Source organism: Caretta caretta, chromosome 11 (genome assembly GCF_965140235.1).
Source record: "Caretta caretta isolate rCarCar2 chromosome 11, rCarCar1.hap1, whole genome shotgun sequence".
Taxonomy (NCBI): domain Eukaryota; kingdom Metazoa; phylum Chordata; order Testudines; family Cheloniidae; genus Caretta; species Caretta caretta.
The window spans coordinates 15,681,256-15,693,332 of NC_134216.1; positions in this window are offsets into that span (position 1 = coordinate 15,681,256).

Genomic DNA, 12,077 nt, shown 5'->3' on the forward strand with positions numbered 1-12,077 from the left:
AAAGAAAGGATCTACTGATAGCACACAAAGACTGTGTTAAGATTATGACTGGTGGAGTAGAGGAGCAGAAATCAATGACCCCAAATTGGTGTGTTGTAAATCAAGCCTAATGGGTGGACAAAATAATGCCATAGCCTTTTTGAGGCCCTTAAAACAGCAATTTGAGGGTGGTGGGTGGAGGAGGGGGAAGGAAAAATCTTGTACCATCACTGCAGCTACAGTGGAGTGACTCTTGCTGTGACACCAGATCTTGATACTCCAGTGGACATGCTTTGGCCAACATCACTGCACCAGCAAGGATCTCAACGCAATACATGTGAGATCCTGCTCTTTCTTCCCCTCCTTCATGAGCTCCCATCTTTCTCCTGTCCTATCTCTCTCTTTCATCTGATACTGAAATCAACTGTACAGCATGATGAGATGGCCCATCCATCCCTGCTCAGCCTGAGAAGGATCGGGGAAGGAGAGTGACTTGACCAGCTAGATGACGTCCCTGTCTATGGAAGCGAGCCATGGTCCAGAGCAACAGCTGTAGTGGCCAATCTGCATACCCCAAAGCATCTGTCAGTGATTGAGCAGATGCCCTGTGTCCTGAGACCATCAAAAAGTCATATTTCCCGAACTTTACTATTCTATCTCTGCTCTCACCTCTGTGTCTGTCTGTTTTGTCTAAAGCAAGGACATGGCTATCATTCCCAGTTCAGAATTGAAGAGCACTAATGCTTTCTTCACACCAAGAAGGACAGTGTTGCCGAATAAGAGATGTGAGCCAATATTCACTGTCTCCAAAAAGGGACTTTGAGAGGTTTTGATTGTTTGCAAAACAATACATTTCAGTTTCAATGCTTTGTCCTGCATTGTGATTCTTTTCCTTTTGTGTGTTTCGCTCAATACATTTCTAGCCTTTGGCATGAATTTTATAGTGAGTTTGCTTTAGTGCAAAGTGGGCTGAGGTCTCTGTTTACTAAACCCCAGACATTGTTGAAAATTGTTTAATGTTGGACAGTGACTGGGTTATGTTAATACTGTTACCCCATATAGTTCATCTAACTTAACACATCACCACATCCTCTTAACTTCAAAATTTTGAGGAAAAAGACTAGCTTTGCAGCATGTCCCAGAATATGTTGATCCAGTGGTGAAGGCACTAACCTGGAACTTTGGAAATGGAGACCTGGAATCAGGTCCCTGCTTCTCCCACACTTTCTGTGTGCCCTTGGGTAAATCACTTAGTTCTTCTGTTCCCCATCTATAAAATGGGAATAATAATTCCTACCTCTCAGGGAGCTGTGAGGAGCAATGCATTACAGATTGTAATGGTGGATTGTAAGGCAATGGTTGCCATATAAATAGTGATATTTAGAATAAGCTTGTCTGATGTGGGTCATTTCAGACCAATGAGGGGGAATGCATTCCAGAACTGCAGCCGCCCTACACCCCACAAAGAATACCCTAATAGTAACTGATTCTTGCTTATGTACCAGCAAGGCATCAAGCACTAGCTAATTAACAGCATTTTTTGAAATGCAAAAATCCTGGCACTCTCCCCCACACAAGGCAAGTTCATTGCAACCCCAAGGCAACTCAACACCCTCACTTCAACAGACACCTATAGTACCTAGAGAGAGAACACATAAAGACAAGATTGATATTACTCTTGTGTGACTCAAACCCTCTCTCACAGATATGTGTGGTGCTCTTGCAGGCGGGTGGGCCGACAGGTGCTGCATTTTCAACAGTTTTATTGCTTAAACTGCAGAAGTGGGAACACTGCAGCATCTTTAGCTGGACACAGAAAGTTTTAACATTAGCTATCCCAGTGTATTGTGATAATAATTCAGATCTTTAGACCCACATAAGAAAACTCTAGCAAATTAAATTATTTTTCTGGCAACACCATAAAAAACCCTGGCCAGGCCAGTCAAATATCCACCAGGTGAAAACCGTAATGTCACACCCTATTTCCATATGTACACAAATGCCACAATATGTGTCTAGTTTACTTTGGTGTGTAATACAAAAAGATGCTTTAAAGGCCACTTTAAAGTCTGTGCTTTAATAATTTGTTTGCTTCTCTTTACCTCGTAATAGATACGTGCTATTCAGTAATGGTACTTGAAAACATCAAAATTTCACTCTAATAAAGTTTTAACACAGTGTAACAGCATGATGGAAGATCCAGTTTGAAGCATGCTTCAGTGTTTTTTCACTCTATTTTTTATGGAATATGAAACATTTTCAGTTATTTAATGTTATATTAACTTTCAGTTTGTCTCATCTAGTTTTGATTTATTGTATGACTCCTTGCCAGAGCTGCCGATTCTCCATAAATCATACCATGCAAATCAATAAAATGAAACTGAACAAATCAAGGTAGTAAACAATAGTTCATTACCTAGATTTATATTGTTTCATATAAACTTAATGAAAACCTGAGTTTAATTAAATTTAGTTATTTCTACTATTGCATACACAATGACTAATTTGCAGCTTTCCCCCCGCCTCCCATCAAAGCTGTTTCATTTTTTGTATACACCATTGTATACAACTGGTGCTAGTTAAAGCAACCTAATGGCTTCCCAGAACCCCAAGGGGCCATGCTGGCAGCCAGGGATCTCTGAGATGGTAGGGATATCTCAAGCACAAACTTGTCATGTCCTCTGTGTCATTTGCAGGGAAGGGGGTGTCATAAGCATCAGAATGGCAGCTCTATACAACCTGTAGATTTCACCAGGCAGAGGGAAACTTCATAGCATTGTATAAGTGAATTTCATGGTTGCTTTGTGTCAGAACCCCGGGGTTCCATAACTTTACATTATTGCTTAAGAAAAGGTATGCAGTATATTGGGCCTGATTTATAAAGGCCCTTTCTCTTACACACATAAAACTTGGGTACAGGTTTAACTCCCATGCAACCCCCATTGACATAAAAGGTACCACATGGGTGTAACTGAAGGGAGATTTAGATTTCCAGTTACTGTGTTTGCTTCCCCAAGTGGGGATTTGCATGTGCAACTAGGGTAACTTCAGAGCTAAACAAATTGCATAATAAGCCAAATAATACAAAATATGGTGCTAGTATATTACAGTAGAGTTCACACATATTTACTAGCATTTAGAGGACTAAACTAAATTCAGTAATGCCTGAATACAGTAAAAGTACAATGATCTGGAAAGATTTCTGCTACTTGGGAATATCAATGGATTACTTGCATACTGCATCAAAATGGTAGTTTAGGTTATTATTAATGATTACAGGCACCCCCAAAATGTTTGAGACATTTAGGATGAAACAGGCTCTGTGTTAAAGAAGACAAAAAACAGATGGGGGAGGGACAGGAGTTCAAGTTACAGACATACTGACTATGCTGTTCATTGTGTGCAGTGTTGTAGCCATGTTGGTCCCAGGATATTAGCGAGACAAGGTAGGTGCAGTACTAGCTTTTATTGGACTAACTTCTGTGGGTGATAGAGACAAGCTATGACACTTACACAGAGCTCTTCTTCATGTCTGGGTAATGTACTCAGAGTGTCATCGCTAAATACAACCCGGAATGGATTGTTTCGCATAAGTAATTAACACATATTTCAGGGGACCATTCAAGGTAAAGTGGCCCACTAACACCACTCTGGTCATGGGGTGAAAAAAAAGCGGGGGGGAGTAACTGGGAGGGAGATTGTTAGTAGGCTATAAATTGTTGTAATAAGCCATAAATCCAGTTTCAGAGTAGCAGCCATGTTAGTCTGTATTCGCAAAAAGAAAAGGAGGACTTGCGGCACCTTAGAGACTAACCAATTTATTTGAGCATAAGCTTTCGTGAGCTTATGCATCCGATGAAGTGAGCTGTAGCTCCTGAAAGCTTACGCTCAAATAAATTGGTTAGTCTCTAAGGTGCCACAAGTCCTCCTTTTCTTTTTTCATAAATCCAGTGTCTCTATTCAGCCCATAATTTGTAGTGGCTATCAAAGTTATGAATTTAAGCTCCCAGGCTCAGCGCTTGAAAGTGTTGTGCATTTGAGGATGAGAACTACTAGATCAGATGTAGAATGATCACCTTTTCTTCTTGTGAAAAGTGTTTGCCCACAGGTGATAGGGTGTTTTTGTCTTTTATCATTTTCCTGTGTGAGTTCATTTGAGAGTCTAGTGAGTCTCTGGTTTCACTGACACAGTTTTCAAAGTAGCAGCCGTGTTAGTCTATATCCACAAAAAGAAAAGGAGGACTTGTGGCACCTTAGAGACTAACACATTTATCTGAGCATAAGCTTTCATGAGCTACAGCTCACTTCATCGGATGCATGCAGTGGAAAATACAGTCGGGGGATTTTATATACACAGAGAACATGAAACAATGGGTGTTATCATACGCACTGTAACGAAAGTGATCAGGTAAGGTGAGCTATTACCAGCAAAAGGGGGTCGGGGGGGGAACGGTTTTTTTGTTTGTTTGTTTTGTTTTTTCTCCCCTCTCTCTCCCCCTAAGTCCTGCACTTAGGATGGAAAAATCCCATGCACCACTGCAGGCTGGGGACTGACTGGCTCAGCAGCAGTTCTGCAGAAAAGGACCTGGGGATTACAGTGGATGAGAAGCTGGATATGAATCAGCAATATGCCCTTGTTGCCAAGAAGCCTAACGACATATTGGGCTCCATTAGTAGGAACATTGCTCGCAGATTGAGGGAAGTGATTATTCCCCTCTATTCGGCACTGGTGAGGTCACATCTGGAGTAATGCATCCCTTTTAGGTCTCCCCACTACAGAAAGGATGTGGACAAATTGGAGAGAGTCCAGCAGAGGGCAACAAAAATGAACAGTGGGCTGGGGCACATGACCTATGAGGAGAGGCTGTGGGAACTGGGTTTGTTTAGTCTGCAGAAGAAAAGAGTGAAGGAGGATTTGCTAGCAGCCTCAACTACCTGAAAAAGGGAGGGGGGGTGCCAAAAAGGATGGAGCTAGGCTGTTCTCAGTGGTGGCAAATGACAGAACAAGGAGCAAGGTGCAGTGGGGGAGGTCTAGGTTGGCTATTAGGAAACAGTATTTCACGAGGAGGGTGGTGAAGCACTGGAATGAGTTACTAGGGAGGTGGCGGAATCTCCATCCTTAGAGGTTTTTAAGGCCCGGCTTGACAAAGCCCTGGCTGGGATGATTTAGTTGGGGTTGGTCCTGCTTTGAGCAGGGGGTTGGACTAGATGACCTCCTGAGGTCTCTTCCATCCAGAATCTTCTATGATTCTATACAGTACTCTTACAGAGTTTAAGGCCAGATGGTGGCCACCAGATCATCTGTCTGACCACCTGTATATCACAGGCAACCAAACCACCCAGCACCACGCGCTAAACCCAACAACCAAAATTAGACCAAAGTAATACAGCCCACAGTAGACTGGATTATTATGTGCCACCAGCAGAGAATAAGCCGGACCAAAGTGCACCAGAGACTGAGGCCCCCTGCAATGGCAGGTAAATGATTAACTAATACAAACTTAGATAATCCTTGCTGTGAAGATTGGCTGTCTTCAACCAAATGTAAGAGGGAGTCCCCTTACTGAGTCTTTGCCCTTTAGCTGAGTGGGGCCTATCCTAGCTCCCTGCTCTGGCATCTTATAGAGGGCTAGGCCAGCTTTTGAGAGCTGGCATCAGTTTGTATATCTGCCACTCTGGGCACTAGTCTTTGTAGGGCTGAAACTGCCTGAGCCATGCTCTAGAGCCCAAAGCAGTTCAGAGCAGCCCTTAGGAGTGGGAGATAATGAGCGACTCCCTGAGCTGTTCTGCTTCTCCCCTCAGCTGCTAAACTCACTGAAAGGAAAACGAGTCTCTTTGTCTCTGAGTCAGACAGTGGCTGTCCCTTCCCACAGAGGGGCTGAGCAACTCTTCCTCATCACAAGCCTAGTAAACTGCCTGTCCATATCATCCCTATTGGCCTAGCAGCGGTTTCTCGTCCAGTCTGTCCTCACACTTACTCTATGCATGCTGGGAAATGGTGTCAGAGGGCTCTGGTAGACATTATTGTTGCAGTCTGTAGGGTAGGAACCCCTAAAGGCTCAGTCCAGAGTTTCAGGACTGGCAAACTCCAAGTGGGGGTTACAAGTCTAATAAACTTAAACACTTTCATTGCACCATCTTCTCAACCATATAGCAAGATGTTGATGTTTCCTCTGCCTAGCTAGAAATGTACATAGATGTGGAAGCATTTCAGATGTGTTAATTTGTGGTGGCTTAAAATAATGAATTGGACTCAGTGAAAGCAGTATTTGAAATTACAGGATAAATCCTGGTCCCACTGAAGACATTGGCAAAAATTCCATTCTCTTCAGTGGGGCCAGGCTTTCACTCCAGATGTCCTAATTCTTGGAATAGTTTGCTATAAGGATAATTTAAAACATGTAAGTGCAGGAGGAGGTTGGAGCTTGCAGAATGAAGAGGACTTTCTGTGCAGCACAAACCCCATAGCAACCTTTTACTGTTCTTCTCACTGCCACAGAGATGAACGTGTCCAAGAATGAAAGGGGAAGGAATGTACTAAGAACATGATCAGGGTGGGTGGCTGTAAAATACATGCACTGAAGATTTTTTTTAAATCTTTGTTAAGCGCGATGACAACTGCCAAGAAAAATAAAGTTCCTTCAGAGCAAATGGCTAGGGTCAGGCTAAGATGAGAGGAAAACCAAGAGCAAAGCTATAACCTTCAGACTTTAACTTCAAACTTTAATGTTTTCCTCGTCTGGACTACAGTTGAGGCACTCTGTAATATTTCTGTACAAAGAGCATCACTCTCTAGTTCTACTTTTAATGAGTCTTAGTTTAACCTTAGATTTTTGGGACTGAGCCTCAACTGGTGTAACTTATTTTCGCTTCATTGACATCAGCTGAGTAACATCTATTTACATCAGCTGAGGATCTGGCTCTTTGCAGAGGCATGCTATTTGTGGCTAAAGATCTTGGGCTTGGTTTTGTAAACTACCCAGATAAATTCTGCACACTATTATGTTTAGATACTGTAGAGATTACAGAGTCACAGGACCCTGCGGTTGGGGTGAATGCAATACTGTCTTGGTTCCTGTTCATACCTGTCTTTCCTTCCTTCCTATATGGCCACTAGTGGTCCACCTTGAATAGCGTCCCTAAATGTTGACAAGTAACACCACTGTTACCTATAGGCAGCATTTAATCTATACTCCCAGTTCGCAGCTCAGCTACCACGAAGGCTCTTGAGAAGACTTGCTAGAGCTGTCGCCGAGGTACCCGAATTCCCCATGACCTTGCACAGGTAGAGTGCAAAACAACTGTATTTAAACAGCCCTAGTGATACGTGAGTCTGCAACGGCAGCAGACACCTCAGTCATGACAAATATCTGACCGTCACTAATGAACAGAACACAAAGGAGAATTTTCTTTTTTCAGGCACTGAAGCTGTCAGTCTACTGATTATTCAGTTGGTCACAGTTTTGTCAGCAAGCACTGGCCTTCCATGCCCTCTGGAAATTGTAGAGAGACCAAACATATCTTGTTGCACTTGAAACTCCGAGTCCCAGAGCACAGCCTATCCTGTGTGCCCACTCAGGGAAGTACGGGTGTGTAAGGTGTCTCCTTATTCCTCTACACTAGCTAACCATAGGAGAGCAGCCTCAGTATGATGCTATTTTCCCATACCATGTGGGCAGGAGTGATTGAGAAGGGGGTGGAGACAGACTGCGAGGGAGACTAGGCAGACAATTGGATTGGTCTCCCCACCACACACCAAACAGTCTCTCTGAGTCACAGTCTACTTCCCAGCCTGCTCCTGGGCAGTATGACATCATGCTGACTGGGAATGGTGCCTTTGTGTACTAACTCAGATATGGGCTCATCCAAAACTGTGATTGAGCCCTGAAGTAGGTGGCTGCCCTCTTTGGCTCTGGCCTTTTATTCTTCAGATCAAGTGAATATAATTTATATAGTAGGAGAATTTGGGTAATCATGATAATTAATATCAATATTCCACAACACTTGACAGAATTACATTTTGTAAAGGAAATACATCAATTTCCTTAATAGCGGTTTTACAATGCTGTGAGCATATTGCCTTGTTTCACACATTATAATATAAGCAAATGGCAGTCGTAGTGGTTAGCTGCTCTTTTTATTGTGTTATAATATAAAATGACAAAACCAAATGCTCTGATATAGTTAGAACTTTATGATGTGATAATGGTAAATGCTTAGAACCTAAATTCTGCCTAGCTAAATTCTCTCTGTAATTTCATTGGACATAGTGGCTCAGCTCCTCCAGTCTGATTGAGCTATGCTAGGTGTAAGAGTAGCAATTTGGGGTAAAAATTGGCTTTAAACCAATGTTATGTGCAACCAAGGGCAGCTGAGACTGTGAGATCATCAGCAAAAGTCAGAGCAGCCTTCAGCACGCTCTGATGTACTGGGCCAGATCTTGGCCACCTAGCTCACATGGCTTTAGTGGGACTGAACAAATTTAAAAAATTTAGAATGCCATCCACTCTGTGTAAATTGTGATAAGTGTAGTATATGGGAAAAGAAGTGTCTCCAAGTCTTAGTGACAATAAGCCTCCCAACAAATTAGTGTCTCACATAAAACATCTTTTGCCTTTTAGTTCAGCAAGTGAACTATGACATTATCCATCAACTCTCCAAATTCCCTTCAGAATTTTTAATGTATTTGTCGGCATGCAGTTCACTAAAATCCCAAAGCTTCTGTCTGTTCTCCTCTAGCATACTCTGACTAAGACAGTACACTGGGCAAACGTCATGAAGTGATTTCCTTCCTTCAAAGGGAAGAACTAGAGTCTTTCTCCATTAGTTTAAAAAGAGAGCAACACATTACTTCTGTACAGTTGAAATGTTGTTACTGTACTTTCCATATAAGCATTAGTGTGAGAGTTCCAGAGAACTTTAGGATCATTCAAAGCCCATTGAATTCAATGAAAAGGTTCCCACTGACTTCAGTGGGCTTTGAATCCAGCCCTTTGATAATCACTGTGACTTTTTATTTTGAAACTACCTTTTAAGATTACTTAGAATAAGAAAAGGGTCTGGGTTTGCAACTGAAATTAAACTAAGACCCTGACTCAACAAAAAGCATATGCCAGACTTTAAGTCAATGGAACTAAGCATGTACTTAAAATTTGGCATATGTTTTGATACCTTGCTGAATCATACCCTTTAGCAGCAACTCGCAGAAATCCTTGAGTGCTCTTCCCCAAATCTGACATAACTAGAGTTTTTTCAAAGTAATAAGGTCTATATAACCTCAGTGAGTTTTAAGAATAAATATATTGAAAACAGTTAATCATAAAGGTCAACATTTTTTACATTAACAGCTTGCTATAAATTAATCACCTCCTTTCAGGCATAGCCATTCACCCAGAGGGATTCCTAATATATTTTCTTTGCCTTCTAAAATAATGAGTTGAGATCTAGGTGACAGGTCATATTGAAAATTTCTGTTTTATCCCTTCAAAACATCTATCTCAATGCTCATTCTATGGGTATTTTCCATATTAGTCACCATATTTAATTCTATAACTGAAGTTTTCATTATTTATGGTCTTGACCAGAACTTTGCAATTTCATGCTGTAAGCATTTTTAAATTATTCCATATTGTAAATGTCACTTCATTCACATGAAGAGAGTCACATAAATTAGACGGTCTAGTTCTTGTGCAGTACTTGGTGACAATAACATTTTCACCTCTGGAGATGAGAGTTGAATTCTGAGACATGTTGCTGACATCTTTCAAAACTTCATAATTTTGGAAGAAAAATGGAAAGGGTTGGTGCATGCAATGAAGAAACAACAAATGTCAAGACACAAACTAACCAGAGCAGAGCAGATTATTGTAGTGAATAATTATTTCTATTAGGGTAGTGGCTAAAAGCCGCAACTGAGACTGGAACCCATTTGTGCTAAACACTGTATAATCAAGTAACAAAAGACAGACGACCTTGCAATCTAAATGGACAAGACAAAAAGAGGGAAGAAAGGTGGGATATTATCTCATTTTACAGATAGAGAATCAAGGAATAGAGCCTCAGAGTTTAGATGCCAAAGTACCTTGGAGGAGCTGGACCAGAGAGATTAAGTGACGATCACACAGGATCACACAGTTCTATTTGTGGTAGAACTGAAACCAGCTCTCTGGGTCCCTGTTCAATTCCTGAACCACAAGACCATATTTCAGCCTATAAAGCTTCAGAGATAATATTAGTCTCTTGCCACTGAACCAAGTCTTGGTCGGGTTTTATTATATTTTTAAATGTTAAATAGTACATTTGATAGGCATATGTTGAAGCAGCTCTAGTACTATAGGGCTCACACCAGTGCAATCAATGAAATTACTCTGGCAAAAAAATAGAGTGACACATCGGTGACTCAGGCCACTGGTATCAATTTTCTTATGGAACCAAGTGCAAGTGTCACTTCAGATTCTGCTATCACTTACACCAGTGTAAGCCAGAAGTAACTCCACTGAAGTCACTGGGGGAATATAGGGATGAAATTGGTGTAAAGAGACTCAAACCCACAGTCTGTCACAGCGAGGCTCACAATCGCACCTTTTTTCAAAGAGAGACACAACAGTTGCTGCTACCCAGTCTTCTAGTAAAGTAGCTGATTTCAACAAGCGATGGCATAATGTTGTTAGGATCTCGGCCACATCAGTCTCAAGTTTCTACAGAACTCTTGGATGTCAACCAGCTGATCCTGGGGACATGTTGCTCTTTAATTTATGCATTTGTCACAGCACCCATTCCTTTGAAACGTCCATCTCTGCCAGGACTGTTTCTCTACTACCTGAAAAGAGTAGGTCTGGGAGTGGATTGAGACCTGAGAATATGGCCATCCATCTTCATCATCAAGTTATAAGCTCAGGATTTTTGTTGATTTTTTTTTATTAAATGGATTTACTTTACTGTAGTCCACTAACAACTGATTGAGCTGTCTACTGCCCTTTTAGTGCCAAACTCTCTTTGTGTTCATTCTGCCTGGAACCTCTCTCCTTTTCAGGCAGAAATATCATGGCCGGATGCTATGTATAAGTTAGTGCTCAGTTCTTTGGAAGCATATTACATAAATCAGCTGTTCCCTAACACTTTCCCCTCCTCAGCTGGTCATGGTTCCATTGCAAGCAGAGCTGAGCTCACACAGCCTGGGCTTGTCCTCACTTCGACGGAAATCACCACTGCTGCAATCGACGCAGCGGGGGTCGATTTAGCGGGTCTAGTGAAGACCTGGTAAATCGAAGGCAGAATGCTCTCTGCTCGACTCTGGTACGCCACCTTTCCAAGAACAGTAAGGTAAGTTGACTGGAGAGCGTCTCCTCTCAATGGAGTACAGGGAAGGCACAGTGGTAAGTCAGCCTAAGCTATGTCGACTCCAACTACGTGAGTCATGTAGCTGGAGTAGCATAACTTAGGTCGACTTACGCCGGTAGTGAAGAAAAGTCCATAGGGTTTTGCAGAGGAGCTGAAGATGCTATCACAATTTTTTCCATCTTCCCCAATTTCCATGCTGTTATGCCTGTCGGCAAGGCAAAGGAAAGAAGAGAACATGGACCCAAATACATTTTAATGCACCTTTCTGAATGTGCTACATCTTTAAATATCTGCTCCTATGGCCCCCTTCCCCATACCACAGAAAATGAGCACAGTATGTACATTAATGGATGTGTCCTCACAATACCCCTGTGAGATGGGGAAACATTATTAGCCTCATTAACAGATGAAGACCTCAGATAAGGTCTGATCTAAATCCCCCTAAGTCTACAGGATGTGTTCCAGTGACTTCACTGGGTTTTGAAGCAGTCCCTCTGCATTTTACCTGAGGTCAAACAGTAAGTCTGTGTTAGAACTGGGAACTGATCTTACATCTCCAGAGGCCCAATCCATTACCTTTACAGTGAGACCATGCTTCCGCCTTGCACTGTATCCTGTTATCCAGTCTTTACAAATTAGTTTCTTGTGAAAGACTATTGTTATCCTTTTGTTAATTAAAAAAAAAAGCAGTTTTCATTTTTCAAATATCCATCATTGCCCTGAGGAGCTTTCTCGTGCAACAATAGCAGTAGATACAG